Source organism: Lissotriton vulgaris, chromosome 3_1, assembly GCF_964263255.1.
Source record: "Lissotriton vulgaris chromosome 3_1, aLisVul1.2, whole genome shotgun sequence".
NCBI classification, from domain to species: domain Eukaryota; kingdom Metazoa; phylum Chordata; class Amphibia; order Caudata; family Salamandridae; genus Lissotriton; species Lissotriton vulgaris.
In genome coordinates, this window is record NC_141689.1 from 1,641,404,425 (window position 1) to 1,641,426,443 (window position 22,019).

The window sequence follows — 22,019 nt, forward strand, 5'->3', positions numbered from 1 at the left end:
ATGGCAGTGGTTTCAGTAGAGGAAGTATGGGAGGTCCTGAGTGTTTTGGGCCGTGCCGGCTGGGAGGGCCTTCTTCGGCCCGGCGTCCTAGGTGAGGCGTGTGTGGGGCTGACTGGAGCCCCGAGAGCGACTTCTACTGGCGTCACGGCAGCGGTGGTGACATGCATGGAAGAGCCACCACCGGCCGGGCAAGGTACATCTGGGAGGGGGCGGGGTGCGCTTAAGAAGGAAGGGGCTTTGTGCGAAGGCAGGCGTCGGAGCCTGCCTCCGAAGCTGTCCAGGAAGCTGGGCGAGGAGGGACGGCTCCTGGGTGAGTGGAATCAGCAGGGCGTGTTGCACGATCATGGCTGCTCGGGGGACCCTGCCGGGAGGGTGGGCAAGGCGAGTGGGCCCCTGCCTACAGCATCGGAGACAGTTAGCTTGGGCATGCAGGAAGGGCAGTGGGGGGGATGGGGAGAGTTGCCCAAGGCACAGCTTCCTATGCTGGGCGGTATAGGTGCAGGGGAGAGACTGGGGGATGATGCCCCTATTGATTTGCCACCAGGGGCCCGGGTGCTTGGATTAAGGTCTGCGGGGGACCCAGGGAGGGGGGGTGAGGTGCCCCATGAGGGGTTTGTGGGTGATTCCTGATTGGTTTTGGCGGGTACAGGGGGACAGGAGGCTCCCCTAGCTGTTTTTGCCAGTGGGGGGGCCTGTGGATTTGGAGGTTGTGGGGGGATCTGAGGAGCACTTGCTACCCACCCTCCCCCAATGGGTGGGCATGTCATTGGCAGAGAAGATCGGGGAACAGCGCCTGATCATTCAGGAGGCCGAGGCTTGTGGACTTCCCGCCAGGGGTGGGGCGGTCTGGAAGGATGAGTACGATGGGCCGCCTACGCCTACCTCTGAGGAGGAGCGGTGGGCCAAACAGGAGGAGAGAGATAGGGAGGCCAGGTCGAAGAGGAGGAGTGCAGGGGAGGCTGGGTGTAGTCAGGCAGGTGTAGGGATGGCCAGGACGGCTTTGAGACCTGATGGTGCTGGGGCCCGCCCAGGTTAGAGCTACATAGGGGGAAGGGGAGTAACCAAGCCGGTGAAGTTCAGCAGAGTGTTGAGTGGCCCGGTGGGGTGCAAGACGGCCCCGGGACGCCGACTTGAAGCAACAGAGGGAGCTACGGCGGCCTTCCGTCCAGCGCGAGAGCGGGCAATGGCAGCGTGTATAATGAGTGGTAGTGGTTTGAACGTGAAGAAGAGCAAGGGTGTGAAGAGTCAAGTCAAGTCAAGTCAAAAGATTTATATAGCGCGCTACATACCCATAGGGTCTCAAGGCGCTTGAGGAAGGGTGGGGGAATTACTTGTCGAATATCCAAGTTTTAAGTTGCTTTCTGAATGCTAGGTGGTTCTGAGTAAGGCGAAGGTGAGTAGGAAGAGAGTTCCAAGTTTTAGCTGCCAGGTAGGAGAAGGATCTACCTCCCATGGTGGTTTTGTTGATGCGAGGTACAGTGGCAAGGGCTTGGTTGAAGGATCATAGTTGACGGGAGGGGGTGTAGAAGGACAGTCGTGTGTTGAGGCATTCAGGTCCAAGTTCGTAAAGTGCTTTGTGTGCGTGGGTTAGGAGGCGGAAAGTAATCCTCTTATTTACGGGGAGCCAGTGGAGGTTTTTCAGGTGACCAGAGATGTGTTCTTTACATGGGATGTCTAGTATGAGCCTGGCTGAAGCGTTCTGGATGCGTTGGAGTTTTTTCTGGAGTTTTGCGGTGGTACCGGCGTATAGGGTGTTTCCGTAGTCCAGGCGGCTCGTGACCAGTGCGTGGGTGACCGTTTTACGAGGATCGGTGGGGATCCAGCGAAATGTTTTTTTGAGCATGCGAAGAATGTTGAAGCAAGATGATGAAACGGCGTTGACTTGTCTGGTCATCGAGAGTGAGGAGTCCAGGATGACGCCCAGGTTCCGTGCGTGGTCTGTCGGGATGGGTGCTTTTCCAAGGGCCTCTGGCCACCAAGAGTCATCCCAGGCGGAGGGGGAGGTGCCTAAGATGAGGACTTCTGTTTTGTCTGAGTTCAGTTTCAGACGGCTGTGCTTCATCCACTCGGCTACTTCTTTCATTCCTTCGTGTAAGTTGGTTTTGGCGGTGTTAGGGTCTTTGGTGAGTGAGAGGATCAGTTGAGTGTCGTCAGCGTAGGAGATGATGTTGAGGTTGTGTTGGCGAGCGATGGCCGCAAGGGGGCTCATGTATACGTTGAAGAGGGTGGGGCTGAGAGAAGATCCTTGTGGCACGCCACAGATGACTTCAGTGGCCTCTGACTTGAATGGTGGGAGGCGGACTCTCTGGGTTCTTCCGGTGAGGAACGAGGTGATCCATTCCAGTGCTTTTCCTTGGATTCTGACGTTTCTGAGGCGCTGTAGAAGGGTGCTATGGCAGACTGTGTCGAAGGCAGCGGAGAGGTCGAGGAGGATGAGGGCGACTGTGTCTCCGTTGTCCAGTAGAGTTCGAATGTCGTCTGTTGCAGCGATGAGTGCGGTCTCAGTGCTGTGTTTGGCTCAGAATCCGGACTGTGAGGAGTCGAGGGATTTGTTGGTTTCGAGGAATGCGGCGAGCTGGTTGTTGACAGCTTTCTCGATGACTTTGGCCGGGAATGGAAGAAGCGAGATGGGGCGGTAGTTTTTGAGTTCGGTGGGGTCAGCTGTGGGTTTTTTCAGAAGGGCTCTGAGTTCTGCGTGTTTCCAGCTTTCCGGGAAGGTGGCGGAGTTGAGGGAGCAGTTGATGACATCTCGGAGGTGTGGTGCTATGATGGAGTCTGCTTTGTTGAAGATGTGGTGAGGGCATGGGTCAGTTGGGGATCCTGAGTGGATGGAGTTCATCAGGCGGATGGTGTCCTCAGTGGAGATTGGGTTCTAGTCATTAAGGATGTTCAAGGGGGGTGAAGGTCCTGCTGAAGGTTGGGTGGGTTGGTCTCCGGGTCGGTTGTCGAAGCTGTTGTGGATGTCTGCGATTTTGTTGTGGAAGAAGGAAGCTAGGGAGTCGCAGAGGGCTTGGGAGGGGGTGATGTCGTTGGAGTTGGCTGATGGGTTGGTAAATTCTTTGACGATGTTGAATAATTCCTTGCTGTTGTGGGCGTTGTTGTCTAGTCGGTCTTTGAATGCGGCTTTCTTGGCAGACCAGATTCGTTGGTGGTGTATGCGGGTGTGGGTCTTTTTTTCCAGGTCTTCTCGAGGGAGCGACAGAGTTTCTTCGATTTCTTAAGATCATCGTTGAACCAGGAGGCGTTTTTGCTTCCTAGTTTGATTTGACGTTTTTTCAACGGTGCTAGGATGTCGGCGTTGTTGGATAGCCATTGAGTGAGGTTAATGGCTGCTTGGTCGGGATTTGAGGAGTGGGCGGGGGGGTTTAGAAGAAGCGATGAGGAGATCTGGTCGATGGTGATTTTGTTCCAATTTCTTCGCAGGGTGGGTTGAGGATGGTTGTGGATTGTGGACTTATTGTAGATAAATAGAACGCAGCTGTGGTCCGTCCAATGAAGAGCTGTGGTGTGACTGAATGAGACATGTTTGCTGGAGGGTCGAGTGTGTGACCTGCAATGTGGGTGGGGGTAGTGACAAGTTGTTTGAGTCCGAGGTCGGCGAGATTGTCCAGAAGGGTGGTGGCGCTGCTGTCATTGCTCTTTTCCAGGTGAAAATTGAGGTCTCCCAATAGAATGTAGTCCTCGGAGGGGAGGGCGTGTGGGGTGATAAAGTCAATGATGTTGTCACTGAATTGTGCACGGGGTCCTGGGGGCCGGTAGAGGAGGGTGCCTCTGAGTGTGGTCTTGGGGTCGGTGTGGATCTGGAAGTGGAGGTGTTCGGCGCTGGCAAGGTTGACGTCTGAGCTGGTTGAGATGCGGATGGAGTTCTTATGGACGATAGCGATGCCTCCTCCTGTTTGCTTGATGCAGTCCTTACGGATGATCTTGTATCCTTCCGGGATGGCGATGGTGATGTCTGGGGCTGAAGAGGCATTCATCCATGTTTCTGTTAGGAAGGCGACGTCCGGAGAGTTGGTGTCTAGTAGGTTCCAGAGGTCGATGGAGTGTCTGTGGACCGAGCGGGTGTTGAGCAGGATGCATTTTAGGTGGTTGGTGTCAGGTCTCTGTTTGGTGTTGGTGGAGGAGGAGTTGGTTTCGGTGCCGTCGAACTTGCAGGAGTTGCAAGAGAAGGGTCCATGGGTGTGTCCAGGAGCGGCCTGGACGCAGTTGGGGGAACGGCCGGGGTTAAGGGCTAGGAGGGTGGTGGCATCGTAAGTGATGCGAGTGAGCTGGGCATTGCGGGAACGAGGGGGTCTGGCGCTGTCCAGGCGCGAACGGGCGTAGACGGGCTTACCTTTGGCGCACCTTCGGCGGGGCGTGGACGCTGCGCGTTGGGACATCAGGCATAAATGAAATCTGGAGGGGGCGGAGCGTGGGAGGGTCAGCTGGGAGGCGGGGTCTGGGAGGAGACACGGGAAAAATACAAACAATCTGAAATGGCCGCCCGGTGAGAAAAAGAAACTGGGGCACAGCCGGAGCTACACTCAATGAATACAGATATTAAGTACACAATAAGACGCTTCATCCACAGTTACATCAGCCGCTATGCACAGTGAATTACTATTAAGCAATGCGAGCATAGACGATATCAAGCGCTCAACCTTAATGCATTAATTAGTAACAAGCAATGCGAGCAAAAAAACGATACCAAGCGCAGTGAAATGAGCTATGCGCTGTGACAGGGCGGCAGGCAGCAGGTATCAGGGCAGGCAATGCAGGCAGCGAGGAGAAGGCTTCCGTTTTGCGAGAGGAGAGCTGGGGGAGCGACCGTAATGGAGGGAATCCAGACGGTCACAGGGAAAGAGAGGACGGGGCGAGTGTAGTGGAACAGTGTGTGGGAGGGTCAGCTGGGAGGCGGGGTCTGGGAGGAGACACGGGAAAAATACAAACAATCTGAAATGGCCGCCCGGTGAAAAAACGAAACTGGGGCACAGCCGGAGCTACACTCAATGAATACAGATATTAAGTACACAATAAGACGCTTCATCCACAGTTACATCAGCCGCTATGCACAGTGAATTACTATTAAGCAATGCGAGCATAGACGATATCAAGCGCTCAACCTTAATGCATTAATTAGTAACAAGCAATGCAAGCAAAAAAACGATACCAAGCGCAGTGAAATGAGCTGTGCGCTGTGACAGGGCGGCAGGCAGCAGGTATCAGGGCAGGCAATGCAGGCAGCGAGGAGAAGGCTTCCGTTTTGCGAGAGGAGAGCTGGGGGAGCGACCGTAATGGAGGGAATCCAGACGGTCACAGGGAAAGAGAGGACGGGGCGAGTGTAGAGGAACAGTGTGTGGGAGGGTCAGCTGGGAGGCGGGGTCTGGGAGGAGACACGGGAAAAATACAAACAATCTGAAATGGCCGCCCCGTGAGAAAACGAAACTGGGGCACAGCCGGAGCTACACTCAATGAATACAGATATTAAGTACACAATAAGACGCTTCATCCACAGTTACATCAGCCGCTATGCACCGTGAATTACTATTAAGCAATGCGAGCATAGACGATATCAAGCGCTCAACCTTAATGCATTAATTAGTAACAAGCAATGCGAGCAAAAAACGATACCAAGCGCAGTGAAATGAGCTATGCGCTGTGACAGGGCGGCAGGCAGCAGGTATCAGGGCAGGCAATGCAGGCAGCGAGGAGAAGGCTTCCGTTTTGCGAGAGGAGAGCTGGGGGAGCGACCGTAATGGAGGGAATCCAGACGGTCACAGGGAAAGAGAGGACGGGGCGAGTGTAGTGGAACAGTGTGTGGGAGGGTCAGCTGGGAGGCGGGGTCTGGGAGGAGACACGGGAAAAATACAAACAATCTGAAATGGCCGCCCGGTGAGAAAACGAAACTGGGACACAGCCGGAGCTACACTCAATGAATACAGATATTAAGTACACAATAAGACGCTTCATCCACAGTTACATCAGCCGCTATGCACAGTGAATTACTATTAAGCAATGCGAGCATAGACGATATCAAGCGCTCAACCTTAATGCATTAATTAGTAACAAGCAATGCGAGCAAAAAAACGATACCAAGCGCAGTGAAATGAGCTATGCGCTGTGACAGGGCGGCAGGCAGCAGGTATCAGGGCAGGCAATGCAGGCAGCGAGGGGAAGGCTTCCGTTTTGCGAGAGGAGAGCTGGGGGAGCGACCGTAATGGAGGGAATCCAGACGGTCACAGGGAAAGAGAGGACGGGGCGAGTGTAGTGGAACAGTGTGTGGGAGGGTCAGCTGGGAGGCGGGGTCTGGGAGGAGACACGGGAAAAATACAAACAATCTGAAATGGCCGCCCGGTGAGAAAACGAAACTGGGGCACAGCCGGAGCTACACTCAATGAATACAGATATTAAGTACACAATAAGACGCTTTATCCACAGTTACACCAGCCGCTATGCACAGTGAATTAGTATTAAGCAATGCGAGCATAGACGATATCAAGCGCTCAACCTTAATGCATTAATTAGTAACAAGCAATGCGAGCAAAAAAACGATACCAAGCGCAGTGAAATGAGCTATGCGCTGTGACAGGGCAGCAGGCAGCAGGTATCAGGGCAGGCAATGCAGGCAGCGAGGAGAAGGCTTCCGTTTTGCGAGAGGAGAGCTGGGGGAGCGACCGTAATGGAGGGAATCCAGACGGTCACAGGGAAAGAGAGGACGGGGCGAGTCTAGTGGAACAGTGTGTGGAGGTGGTGTAGTGGAAGCCTGTTGATGTGGAGCCTGACGTGGAGTTGGATTATGACACAGAGAGTGAGGAGCTTGAGGAAGGGGAGGTGAGGGATGACGAGGACAAGGCCACAAGGGGGGTGAGGAGCAACAGCGGAATTGGTGTGTTACAGGTGGCGAAATCAACGAAGGGCAAGGTGAAAGCGGACAGATGGAAGCCGACCAGCACCAGAGGATGGGCAGGAGAGACACAGACGGCCTTGACAGGTGAGGTGACATGGTGGGCAGCTTGGGATGGGAGGTCTAAGGAGGGGCAGAAGAAAACCTGCCGGCTGTGGGTGTGGGTGAGGGGTCAATTCAGGATGCTCTGCCGATGCTGCAGGTCAAAACAGGAGGGGGTGCCAAGTTGGACGGGATAGACAATAAGGTGGCAGCGGCAGGAGTCCAGACTGACAAGCCGGAAGGGACTGATGACAATGGGCAGAAAGACGGTGACAAGCATTACAAAAAATTGCTGTATATGGGACTGGCCATACCTCCGGGATCGCACTTGTCTGAGAAGACTAGAAACCGAATATGGGAACACGAGTATGTGGACATGTTTAAGTGATTACACAGGGAAATTCAGGTAAAGGAGGGTTCAAAGGAGGAGGAATGGGAGCTTACGAGGTGACCCAGGGTGGCGGTAAATATGGAGAATTGGACATCGGCATTTCTCATATGTGCAAGTATCTATTGTGAGAAACACCTAGACAGGGCCATAGCACTTCTGAAATATATGGATATCATTAGGAAAGCCCAGATGCATTTTGGGGGCTTTGCCTGGCTGAGCTACAACAAGGAATTCCGGACACAGCTTAGCCTGAACCCGGATAAGCCGTGGGGGGAAGTAGATCAGGAACCGTGGATGTCTTCCACGCAATCTTCAGCGTCCACCCACACAGCCAGTGGTCTGCTGGTCACGTACCGGTCCTTTCCGCCTCGTCCCGCCCACGTTGAGGCGGGGGAACCAAATTTCAGCTAAGGGAGATCAGGGCCGCCTGCCAAGCCGGTTAGCAACAATGCAGGACCGTGTTGGAGCTACAATAGTGGGTATTGTTCCCGTTACCCCTGTGAGTTCAAGCATGAGTGCTCCAAGTCTGGAGGTGACATGCCCTTACACAATGCTTTACCTTGGCCACTACTTCAGAAAAGTAGCAGGCCATGAAAGGGAGGGGTAGGACTGGGCAGAAGGGTGCATACACCAGTTAAGATCTCACGCTACCCCAACAGGAAGGCGGCATTGAAGATTCAATGGGGTTTCAAGGAGGGCTTTCAGGGAGGGTACCAGGGCCCTAGGGAGAGAAGATGGGCAGACAAATTGAAATAAGCCAAAGAATTATCGGAGGTGGTGGCGGCCAAGCTGAAGAAGGAGGTAGATGAAGGCAGGATAGCGGGCCCATTTGTTGACTGGCCTGTAGACGACATAATCATCTCCCCCCTGGGTGTTGTACCAAAAAAGGAGCAGGGTGAGTTTTGCATGATACATCACCTATCGTGGCCTGAAGCGCAGTCTGCGAATGATTTCATCTCTGAAGCAGACTCAAGAGTGTTCTATGCCTCTGTGGATGACGCGGTCCGCCTAGTGCGGGTGCGTGGACCAGGGGCGTAACTGGTGAAGTGCGAGGTGAAATCTGCTTTCTCTTGCTGCCTAGCCACCCTGCGGAATTCTCCCTCCTGGGGATGCAATTCGAGGGAGCCATTTACGTGGACAAGGTGCTGCCTATGGGGTGTGCGATTTCCTGCGTGCTTTTCTAAATGTTTAGGACATTCTTACAATGGGATTTTACTCAGATCAAAGGGCATCTGGAAGTTTTGCACTACCTCAACGACTTCCTCTTTTTAGGGAAGGCACGATCCGGGGAGTGTGGCAGGGCACTGTTGCATTTTCAGGAGATGGCACATTGTTTTGGAGTCCCCCCTGGTGCCGGAAAAAAGAGCTGGGCCCAGTTGTAGGCTGACATTTCTGGGAATTGAGCTTGACTCGGTTCAATGGATGGCTCGGCTACCCGACGCTAAGGTGACAGACATAAAAGCGTGTCTGTTGTGGGCAATAGGTGAGAAGAGAATTGCGTTGAGGGTGGTACAACAGCTGTTGGGTTTCCTGAACTTTGCGTGCTCGGTGGTGAGGGCAGGACGGACGTTCTGCAGGTGGCTCAGCATGGTCATGTTGGGTGCAGTCCTACCGCATTACAGGGTTCGGATATCCATGGGGGTCAGGGCGGATCTGAGAATGTGGCTGACTTTTTCGACTGATTTCAATGGGGTGTCACTGGACTTTGTGGAAGAAAACACGGTTTGGCAAGTGCAAATTTACTCTTTTGCAGCCAGGATGAAACAGGGGAGAAGTATTGTGTTTCTTGAATTATTTCCCTTTCTGGTGGCTCTGGATGTGTGGGGGGAGGAATTCCTGAATCGGTTGGTACTGTTTTATGTGGATAACATGGCTGTGGTCGGGTTGGTCAACCGGCAGAGAGCAAGAGACCTGAGAGTGTTGCGATGGTTGCAAAGCTTTATGCTAAAATGTCTGCGATTGAATGTGGTGTTTAGAGCAAAGCATGTCCCTGGGGCGAATAATGACATTGCGGTTGCTTTGTCTCATTCGCAGTGGCAACGATTCAGGCGACTGGCACCTGGAGCGGATCAGTACAAGACCGAGCTGCCGGAGGGCATCTGGACCTGGGGGAGTGAGGGTGATAGGCCTGGTTGAGAAGTCCATTGCTGACACTACGAGGCCAGGGACAGACTGATTTGCATATAGCCAGGTTCTGAGCTGGGATGGTGCAGTGAGATAAATAACGGTGAAGGATCAAGCCCTGATCTTTGGACTGGGTAAGAGTGGTCTGCTTAATTCAGACACTCTGTTCATCACCACCCCCTTTTCTGAATCGTTTTTGGCCACTATGGGTGTGGCAGGGTATACTCAGACATGAGTCCCTTTCTCACTGCACCATCAGGATTCAAGCAAGCCGGGCCGAAGACGGCTGAAATGCCAGAAACCGGTCCCCGGTAGCTTGTCTCCTTTCTGGTGAAGAATTGGCTTGGTAGTTTAGTCTTCCCTGTTCCCATGATGCACTGGGCCAGGGACAGACTGATTTGCATATAGCCAGGTTCTGAGCTGGGATGGTGCAGTGAGATAAATAACGGTGATGGATCAAGCCCTGATCTTTGGACTGGGTAAGAGTGGTCTGCTTAATTCAGACAGTCTGTTCATCACCACCCCCTTTTCTGAATCGTTTTTGGCCACTATGGGTGTGGCAGGGTATACTCAGACATGAGTCCCTTTCTCACTGCACCATCAGGATTCAAGCAAGCAGGGCCGAAGACGGCTGAAATGCCAGAAACCGGTCCCCGGTAGCTTGTCTCCTTTCTGGTGAAGAATTGGCTTGGTAGTTTAGTCTGCCCTGTTCCCATGATGCACTGGGCCAGGGACAGACTGATTTGCATATAGCCAGGTTCTGAGCTGGGATGGTGCAGTGAGATAAATAACGGTGATGGATCAAGCCCTGATCTTTGGACTGGGTAAGAGTGGTCTGCTTAATTCAGACACTCTGTTCATCACCACCCCCTTTTCTGAATCGACACTACGAGGCGGACATACAGACTGGCCTGGGTGAAGTTCGGAACATTTAAGGGATGGAGTGGGGATTTGGCGGCTGGAGACTGGTCAACCATGGAACAGGGAGTGTTACAGTTTATCTTACATTGCATGGACAAAGGTCTGTCTTCTGCTACGATCGCGGGGAAGCTGGCAGGGGTGTCTTTATTGTAGTTTGTTTTTTGGTTTTGACCCTATGAAAGGTGTGATCCTTGGAAGGGTACTCAAAGGTTGGAGCAGGGAGAATGGGGGGGAGGAAGGGGGCGATGAGGGTAACGATTACGTTCGAATTGTTGGTACTGGTTGTTGAGGCTTTGCCTCTGTGTTGTTACGACGGATTTGAGGTTGCAGTTTTCCGCTTATGTATGGTGTGGGTGTTCTTTGGAGCCTTCCGGGTGTCTGAATTATTGGGCACCAGGGGAGCTGTGGGGAGAAAGTATGATGAGGTAAGATTGGCTGAGGGACGTTTGGGGATCTGGTTGGGGCAGTCTAAAATGGATCAGTCAGGGTGTGGAAAGTGGGTTTGGTTGTGCGAAAGTGGGTGCGGGGTGCGTGTCCTGTGGCGGAATGGCAGAGTTTTTTACGGGCAACGGGGCAGTCCAGTTGGGGAATCTTTTGTCATGCGTCCGGGGCAAGGGTGACGGCGTCACAACTGTTGGCGGTTTTGCGCATGGCATTTCGGCGGTTAGGGATGAATCTGGCAAGGGTTGGGACTCACTCTTTCCGGATTGGGGCGGCGACGGCGGCAGCATGGCTGGGGTGGTCCTGGGATAGGATTCGGCGGGTTGGGAGGTAGAAGTCTAGAAGCTGCGGGCGCTGTGTGCGTAAGTGAGGGGGTTTGGGGGAGCGATTGGGGGAAAGTGGGGTTCATAAAGTGTGATACTAACACCTTTTTCTCACCACAGGTTGCATGGGAAGGCCCGGGGCCAAGACGGTCACTTGGATTGTCGGTCACTGGTTTGTGCTTTGGGCCTCCAAATATGCGGAGCAACAGGTGTACAGCCGTAACCCAGGACTTAAAGAAAGCCATCATGAAGTGCATTGGTGGGCGAAAGGGGGGAAGCGATGGGGGGCACTATTGCCCTGGCTCGCAAAGATGGTCTTGCAAAAATGATGCCCGACTTGTTAATACTGCATTTGGGGCAAAACGATCTGGTTCGGCTGTCGGGTTTGGCGCTCTTACAGCTGACGCAAAGAGACTTGGAGGTCATGAAGCAAAGAATCGCAGGGACCTGTATCCCTTGGGCTGAGTTTGTACCCAGAAGAGTGAGGAGAGGGCAATAACGCATGGGGCCGTTGAGAAAGCCAGGAGGAAACTTAACAGAGCTTAACAGCTTAACAGAGCTGAACAGCGGGAAGAAGGACATCAAGGTGATTGCTCACACAGGACTGAGATTGGAAGAACAACTACTTTTCAGGGATGACAGTGTCCATCTTTCGAGACTACGAAACACATACCATATGATGGAAATGAGGGATGTGGTTAGCAAGTTGTGGAATGAGGCTATTTGGTGTAAGACGAATGCCTGAGGGGACAGTCGAAAGATGCACAGTAGGACACGGGGCAGAGAAACCTAAGGGGGTTCCCTGGTTGGCAGTACTTTGGAGGGGTGGGGGAGCCACTAACGGGCGCTCCCATCCCTCGGGGAGGGAAGAGAGAATGATGAGGGGGCTGGAAGCATGATTGTAATGTCATCTGATACAGGGGAGGATGAGAAAGCAGAAGTGTACGAAGAACTGAACGGGTCATGGATTGGAATGAGAGGTGATTTTGGGTGGTGTGAAAGGAGTGAGAGGATACAAAAGGTTGATGTTGGGGACTTGTTATTGGTTAATTGAGTTTATTGTTAGGTGATATTGTTGTGCAGCCTGGTCCTAATGAATGGCCTTTTACGCTTAACATCTGCCTGGACTGGTTATTGCAGAATGGAGGGCCCCGGGGGAAGCATAGTCGCAGACTAGTCTTCCCCCGGGGTCTTTCGCCAGGAGGGACAGGCTATGGGTTAAGGGGTGGGGTTAGGGGGTGGGGGTATAAGAATGCAGGGAAGGAATGCGACTTCCTCTTCCTGCAATCCGGCACCATCAGGAGGGTTTAGGGTTTTCAGAAGGCCACCCGCCCACCCTACAGTTTACTAGGGTTCTAGGGCTGGGGTAGGTCGAGCGTGCCAGTTTAGGAAAGGTTGCAGGGTAGTGGTACTTGGGAGGGGTGGGGGAGTCACTGATGGGCTCACCGATCCCTCGGGGAGGGAAGAGTGAATGATGAGGGGGCTGGAGTCATGAGTGTAATGCCAGGTGATACAGGGGAGGATGTGAGGACAGAAGTGAAGCAGTGGAAGTAGAACTGAACAGGTCATTGATTGGAATGAGAGGTGATTTCGGGTGGTGTGAAAGGAGTGAGTGGATACAAAAGGTTGATGTTGGCGGTTTGTTATTGGTTGAGTTTATTGTTATATGATATTGTTGTGCAGCCTGGTCCTAATAAATGGCCTTTGTACGCGTAACATCTGCGTGGACTGGTTATTGCGCGATGCCTAGTGCGCTGCAATGGAGCGGATATCGAGGATCCCAGCCTGAATCTGTTGAACTTCACTAGGGAAGCCCTAGTGGAATTATGGGTAGAAATAAATTCCCCTCAACATATAAGCAGTTTTGCCAGTGATATAATGGATGGGAGATTGACAATACAGCAACAGCACGAAAGCGCAAGTACAAAAAAGTCCAGTTTGTTTACATGGAGAATCTATTTAAAAGGCAACTCAATTATTTTCCAACTTATTACTTCCGATGAAAAATTAATGCGAAGATATAGAATCTCAGAGATCTCGACTGGGAATCTTTCACGGACGATGCACTCTTCTTTCGGGGTTTCATATTAATAATTAAGACATATGCTGAAGACAATCCCGCTAGAAATAATGTACTGCAAATGCAGCTGATGATATCCATCCAGAAGCTTATATTTGAATGCAAATAACGGTCCTGTCTGGTAGCGGGTTATCTGACCGCCCTTAGATAACGACTAGAGTACGTAATAAAATGTATCCTTCCGCCATGTCTGATCTCTTATTTACGCCTTGCAAACTTTTAACTTTCACTGCCAGGGTTTTACTCCATGCCTGTGCTTTTATTACGAATATACGCATTTTAAGGCCTGTGAAAGCGTTAAAAGAAGAGTTCTGTCCTAAAAACAAAGATAAACGTGCTGGATTTTTTGGGGCCCTATTTGTTCTGACAGTCGCGCTGTCCACGATCACTCGCGCTCTTAATTGCATTTCTTTGAATCCCAATATATAGGTTTAGCAACCCCCGGCTAGAGAACGGCACGGAAGACAATCTCTATTTAAATGCGTTCGCCAATGCGGGAGCGGAAGCAGACTTCCCGTAATGAAGCCATTGAAACATTTCCATCAGGGGCTAACAAACCAGCCCGGCGGAGGCCTCATTTCTCAGGCACAAATAACGCCACTTTCGTGTCTGCTTCAGAGGCTGGAGTCATAAGCGCAGTAAACAAGATGGACGTCGAAAAGCTGGATGCCAGGCGCAGGACAATAGGGCGTCCGGAGATGGACTGCGTTTTCTTCCAGTTAAATAACTCTGAAATGAAGAACCAAAATTGAAAGCAATTTGTCTTGCTCTTATTGGCAGCGGTTATGGATGGTGGTAATCTTAAAAGGACTTCGGGAAGCTCTTTATGCGTTCCATTGATTCGGTGGTCTGCTCGGGCCAGAATCCATATCGGAGCAGGGCATTAGTTCAGGATTACTCTGTTTCTCATTTCGGGGACATTAGCGAAATCACACATGCAGGACCGACAGCGGAGTGTACTGTTTGTGTTTAGCATTTTGACAATCACACTGAAAACAAACAAAGCACTTCGGCTCTCCTAATTATAGGCGGTGTTATTTATGACATGGCACACTGCCCTCCAAACCCCAGCAGTGTGCAATGTAACTCCTGAATGGAGTCCTGCACACATATCACACGTGTACACCCGTACACAACCTATTCCCATTGACATTTCACTGTACCAGACCATCTCATTCACATAAGTAATACACTCCGAAATGTCTCTGTCTATTTTCCACAGTCAGCACACTGTGCTCACAAACCTGTCCACACATCCCTGTGCATACACATGCATGCTTATGCACACAAACACACATATGTACCCACAACGTAAACAATATATTTGTTAAGCACATTCATATTCTTACAGACATACAAAGATGACACACACAGGCTATAACACACACTCACATGTACACAAGCCCCAGAAATACAATTGTGCTCCTCCACATGATAATGCATAACTTACACTACTGCGTTTGTGCGCAGATACACAAATGCATATGCACGTGCCCACAAATATGCACACGTGCATATCTTGCAGCACCCACACACACCTTACTCTTATTCTTACTAATTCTGCTTCACTAAACATTTTCTTGAGTAGGTGTGTGTACTCCAGCCTATGAATGTATATCTTGCTCCTGGAAATTCTAGTGTAAGGTATGAATTTGTAGGTGTAAGGCATACCTGCTCATGGTTTCTGTGAGTGTATAGTACTCATAAAAGCTAAGCTCAGGAACAATGATTTGTGATTCTGGTGTAACTTACATCTAAGAGAAGAGAAAGAAATAACTAACCATAGAAAAATATTTTCCTATGTACCTAGGCTGGTATGGAACACAGACACACACACACACACACGCACACACACATACCCCTCAATTCTACACTCACACAGTGCTTAATGTATGCAGTTTCCTAAAACTTCTGTCAAACATATGCATGAACGCACATTCCTGCTCCTTTGCACACATGCCCATCTATATGCATAAATGTGCACATTATGCATGCACATAACCCACACACACCCTACACACACACACACGCACGCACCCCCACGGGACTATGTATAGGAGAAAAGTCACAAGTGGATTTCATTTGCTGCAGAATACTGACATATATGGGATAGAGTACAACGAAATCTACATTAAATGGCTAATCTAAGAACCTAGGAGCTATATGTACGACAAAGTGGCGGAGTGTGTCGTTAGCCTCCTGGGCTTAATGACATGCTCCGCCACTTCAGAAACGCAAGGCTGCACCATATGTACAAGAATGTGGTGCAGCCATGCGTTTCCCCCTGTGATGGCGCTGTTTCACAACTTAGCGCCGACCCAGGCACCCTTGCACCAGAGTGCAAGGGTGTCTGTGTGAAGGGTAGGATTGGTTATTTCTAGGAAGGTGTCCCTTCCTGCACATAAACAATCCTAAAATGCCATTTTGTTACATTCATGTGTGCTGCTTCATGCAGCACCCATGAGAGTGACAAAATGGCATTTTTAAAGTGGTTTGTTTATGTACAGAAGGGACACCTTCCTGTACTTAACCCCTCCCCTGCTGATGACGGAACCGCTCCGTCATCAGCTGCGGTCGCGCTGTGCTGATGACGGAGCGGTTCCGCCATGGCCCGGCCGGAGCGCCTGCGCGGCGCTGATTTCGCACCTGCGCGGCGCGTTCTATTGAGCGGGCGGGGCCGTGTGGACCATCCTTCTGTGGCAGCCATCTGCCTTTTGATCAAGTTGTTATTCCCACCTGTGTTGCTGTCTGCAGAAGAAGAATTGCTGTCTGTATTGGTCCTGAACACACTCAATTTAGTTTTCAGCAACGTCTATTCTTGTGTCCGGTCTCAGCAGAGAGGGGGATCGAGACATTTGGGGGGCCTGTTTGCCTCTGCTCACAGCGCCGCTTGGCCTCAGTTCCCATTCCCGCCTGCACCACTCTCATGCAGGCAGGTGGGGAGAATGGAAGAGTCCAGTATTGATGACCCAGAAACAGGAAGCAATCGAGGGCCAGCATTATGAACATAAAAGTGGCCGAGTCACTGAAAGCTCGAGCCATGCTCAAGCCTACACTACAGCCTGGCTATGGCTCAGCTCGACGTCCTTTTGAAGCATCGACCCCATTACGAGCTGATCTTTCATGTGGATTCTGACAGCCTACCGCCATCTTCACAGGATGTGGCATAAAGGCAAGAGCTGCCGACTTTGGAATTGGTTAACCAGGTTCGAGTCTAGACTCGGCATGACTTCCTGTTATTCTGATCAAATCCCCAGTGCCTATCAACAATGAATGTGACCTTGTGTAATGTAGCTGGTGCTCGTGTAAAGCAAGACCAATGGATACCCATTTCTATGAAGTGGAACCAGAGAACCTGGATAGATCATGGCTTCCATGCTTAAATTGTCTGATCTTAGGCAAGTATTTTATTTCATCAGAAGTCTTTTTTTCTTCATTTTCCTGTATGAAAGAACTTTGAAAGATTTAGGTTTAGATTACCAGTTGTAAAAATCCTATTGTGTTTAATTTAATAGACTATAATGTTTCTCTATAATAATGTCCTGCCTCTTAGTTCACTAATGGTTCATGCTTAAAAAGTATCACTTTTAATAGGAACTTCTCAGTGCGGGGCTACAATGTGACATATTGTGAACGGTTCCACGTGTTCAGAAATACACTTTTTTGAGTTTTGATAAGACTTTATTATATTTTACATGATGTATTTTGTTTGATTTACATAGCAAACATTTTTAGGGCTAGATTCGTGCAAGGGCTCTAAGATCCGAGACATACCCTTGACTCGGTTCTGGCTCGACTCTCCCTGATAATGTGTTGGGTCAACCACCTGTAGTATGACATCACGACACGCCTGCACTACCTTATTACAGTTAAATAGCGACATGTTTCTTATTACGGTGCACCCTCGTCATAAAAAAAAAAATAGGCATGCTTTTACAGGGGGATTAATGTCTCCATCACAGTATGATGATATTTCTTTGGTAAAAACATAACATTTGTGTTACACTGCATCTGTGTATGTTGTAGCATTTGTTCAATATTAAATATGAACATTCTTTACAGGGGCTGGTTTGTAGCATTTCCAAACTGCCCTTATTTTTCATTACCAACTTTCAACGAAAATGGTGAATTGGAAATGGGGCTGCACTGCATAATTTCTCTATTTTCAAACCCTGTTGGTTAAACTTGACAAGGCAGGGATATTAAAACAGCTGTTTGTTTCTGGCATTCCTGCAGTGGTTCGCAATTATGTTTCCGCATTTCTGCCAAATTGCAGGCATTTTTTATTATTTCTGCAATTTGCTGAACAAAATGCCGACATTTTTTGGCCTCAGTGAAAATGCCCTGTACTCGGTGAGCTACTGCTTATTACGCTCATGGAATATGAAACCTTCACAGACACGCGCTACCTAATCAAAGCAAGCAAGGCCCGCGATGTAATAAGACTCTGGGCAGAACAGCACAGTGAATTTTAAGAAACTTCAGCGACATCTCCCTATCTGAGATTTAATTTTTTCATAGGGAGTTGTCACTCAGCCACGCCAGCTGCCATATCTTTGGCTCATCTGTATTTCCCTTCCTTTGTTTGTTTGTTAATTAAAGTTTTCAGATTAATTGGCAAAAAGGTGTGGGGTGCAGGGGGGGGGGGTGTGTGGGAGTGGAAACACATTTCCTGTTTTTCACCACGTACGGAAAAACACATAATGTGAGGAAACACGATGCGCAAAATGCAACAGTTGCAAAGCTCTAATAAGCAGCCGCATAATGTTGTATGCAATAGTTGATAAAACTACGCAATGTTTGCCTACAAAACTGCGTGGCTGCAGTTTATCTCCTTATAGCATGTTGTAGCTCGCCATCAGCTCCGTTGCTGGTTAATTGCACTGGGTGGGAGAGCCATTTAGCGATAATGCGGACATGGCTTCGGGTGCCAGCGAATGCCTTTCAGCCTGTGCCAATTCTCCCTGTATAGTGTCAGAGCTAAGTAGTTGGAGCAGGCACATTTATCCGTTGGTGGGTGCAGGGCCGGACTGGCCATATCAGACATCGGGCATTTCCCCAGGAAGCCTGAAAGGGTGGGTGGCGGTTTTGCAGTGGTGGTGCCAGGGCTGGCTTTAGTGCTGGTGGCGCCCTGTGCAGCAATTATTTTTGGCGCCCAAATACCAGCGCCCCTCCACAGGTCAGCGCCCAGTGCGACCGCACCCATCGCACTGCCCTACTGCTGACCTGGGTGGTAAAATTAGTGGCGGCTCCTCCTCTGAGGCGGAGGAGCGCCTCCTCACTGCTCGTTGAGAAGTGCAAAAGAAAAATAAAATGATAATAACAAGAAGCTATTATACATTTCTTTTTCTTTGCTGGACTCAAACTCCAGCCAGGTTGGACGGGGCAGGGCTAGGCTCCCCACCGTCAGATGGAGCATGAGTGGTTTGAACTCCCTCCCTAAGTGCGCCTAATGGTTTGGTTGGCCGTCTTGGTCCGTCCAAACAGTCATGCACACTTGGCATACTCTCCACTGGGCTGTGTTGCACAGTCCAGTGGAGAACATGCCCAGCCTCCCAGTTACGGCCGCTCAGACCAATCATGATGGTGATCCTTCAGCGTCTTGATTGACTGGGAGGGTCTGGGAGACTAGGTGCTTCCAGTGCTTTGCGAGGACTGAGGAGAGACGTCCGGCAGTGGCAGCAGCGAAGAAGGTAAGGTAATTTTCTTTTTATATCATGCCTGTTCCCTCCCGCTTACCTCACCACCCCTGTACAGAGGCAGCCGCCACTGGGTGGCAAGCATGTGTTTCCATCCTCTCTGGACCAGGAAGTGCTTCCTGTTAACTGCTCTTGAAATCTGCCTAGAGACGGGATATATTTAGCATCTTCCACCTTCGCACATGCTCAGTTGACCTTGCAGCTGCTCTAGTCTGTAATTGTCAGGATGTGTCCACCAGAATTAGCAAACTGTTAGCTCCTCCCACTTGTTGCCTGTACACTTACTGTATGACCTTATATGTACCTTCAACCAGCAATTTATACTTGTACCGCTTTCATTTGAGCCCCTGTGTGGGTATAAAAGGACCAAGCTCGTTCCATTAAGTGTGCTACTTCATACATTACCGAAGGGTGCTGTGTGAATGTAGTTCCACCTCATGAGGTTTAATAAACTCTGTCTTTTCTATTCTAGTTTCTGTGCCAAATTCTTCTTATTGGTCTGAGGACTCTTCGCAGAGAAGGGAGAACCCCTAGCACTGGTAGGCCTTGCTGAGGCCCACTACTACAGATGGTCCAGGAAAAGTTTAATGACTAACACAGATATAATCCCAACCAGAACTAGAAAATACAAAAATGTATCTTTGGGTCTCTTAAATCACCTATCACCTAAGCGTCCTATACACAAGCCTGAATAATAAAGTATACATTTATGACAGTGACCTCTCATTGGAAAGCCCTATTTAAAAGACGGACTCCCATCACTCATCCAAAGGTGACATGCTTCGTCATCTGGGATCTTCTCCCGGCGGTAAATCTAGTACAGCTACACATTGACCCTAACTTTTATGGGTTTCAGGAATAAACGTCTCCTACTCAATGACAGAGTTTCTATGGAAAGAGGGTGGACTATATCATGGCTCACAGAGGAGAGGGTGCAAAAGATGCACCACAGAACCAGAATGTCATGCTGGTAAACACAAGATTGACTGATATCAGGACAAACGGTGAGTAGGGAGCGACCCCTGACCTTTGCCAGGTAGGTCTCTCTCCCCTTGCTGCAGCTGCATCAGCCCTTGCTCCTGCTGCCCATTCCTGGATGCCGTTTTTTTCTTTCCCTCGCCCCCCGGCCCACAGCCCGCTTTCCCGCCGCTGCTGCCCCCGCGGCACCACCCCCGCGCCCTTTGGCTAAACCCCTGCCTCCCGCCTCCCAGCTGCTCCTCTCTCCCAGCTCCCTTTAAATGGAGGCAGCTGCTCGACCGCGCCACTGGTGCACCGAAGGCGCGCCTAAGGCAAGCCCGTCTGCGCTCATCCGCACCTGGAACGCACCCAGTGCCAGAACCCCTGGACACCACGAACGCCGCGACACCAGACTCCACTACTACGCTAGCAGCCTCCACGCACTCAACGCCGGCCAAAACCACACCTGCTTCCAGGCCGCCCCAAAACGGACCCACAGACCCTTCTGCTGCCGCACCTGCAGCTTCAACCGCGACAGAGCCACCAAACCTCCAAGGACTGGACCCAACCACCTCCGCAGCATACTCCTCGACACCCGCTCCTCACGCAACCACACCGTCAAGCTCTGGGATCTGCTTCCTGACCGAGACCTGGTGGAATGACTCCTCGGCGCCCAACATCGCCATAGCCATCCCAGACGGCTACAAGATCACCCGCAGGGATCGCGCCAACGGAACTGGAGGGGGAATAACCATCGTCCACAAGTCCACCCTCAAGGTCACCACCCACGCAGATGACACCCTCAATGCTGCTGAACACCTGCACTTCCGGATCCACACCGACCCCAACAGCACCCCCCGGACCCGGGGCTCAGTTCAGCGACACCATCGCCGACCTCGCCAGCACCCATGCACTCACCTCCACGGACTACATCGTCCTCAGGGACATGAACTTCCACCTCGAGAACAACAACAACACCAACTCCGCCACCTTGATCGACAACCTCGCCAAACTCGGCCTCAGACAACTCGTCACCGCACCCTCCCACGTCGCCGGCCACACGCTGGACCCCATCTTCTCCACAGGCACCCACTTTGCCTTCAACCACACCACTGATCTCCACTGGACCGACCACCGCTGCATCCATTTCACCTTCAAGAAACCAACCACGCTCCACCACATCCAACATCTGCCTCGCCACTGTTGGAGTAAAGTCACTGAAGATTGGCTGATCACCACCCTCGCCCAGAACCCACCCACCGACCCAACCAACCCAGAAGCCGCAGCTCGCAACCTCAGACAGTGGATCGACGACTGCGACAACACCCTCACCCTGCTCAAGAAACCCTCCAACAACCACACCAGCAAGAGAGCCACCTGGTTCACCGACGAACTCCAGACTTTCAAGCAAGCATGCCAGAAACTGGAGAAAATATGGCTCCACGAACGCGCACCGCACAAACACGCAGCCCACAAGGACACCTACCGAAGACATCACCACCCCATCAGATTGGCCAAGAGATCCTCCTTCAAAGACCGCCTGGATAACAACGCACACGACAGCAAAGAGCTCTTTAGCATCGTAAAGGAACTCTCCAACCCCAGCCCCAACACCAACGACATCCCACCCTCTCAAGAACTGTGCAACTCACTAGCCACCTTCTTCCATCGCAAGATCACTGACATCCACAACAGCTTTAACACCATGACCGCCCGAATACGCCAGACTCCACCTCCCCTGTGAACAGCGCCATCCGCCTGACTTCCTGGTCCAACGTCAACGACGACGAGAAACGCAAGGGCCATTCACTCCGGATCTCCGTCAGACCCGTGCCCACACCACGTATTCAACAAAGCAGACGAAGCCATCACACCCCAACTACGGAAGGCCATCAACATCTCCTTCGAAACAACGACATTCCCGGACAGCTGGAAACATGCCGAAATCAACACCTTCCTCAAGAAGCCCAAGGTGGACCCCAAGGACATCAAGAACTTCCGGCCCATCTCCCTGCTTCCATTCCCGGCAAAGGTCATCGAGAAAATCGTCAACAGACATTTGGCCCGCCACCTGGAAGACAACAACCTCTTGGACCATTCCCAGTCCGGATTCAGACGAAACCACAGCACAAGACAGCCCTCATCGCCACCACAGACG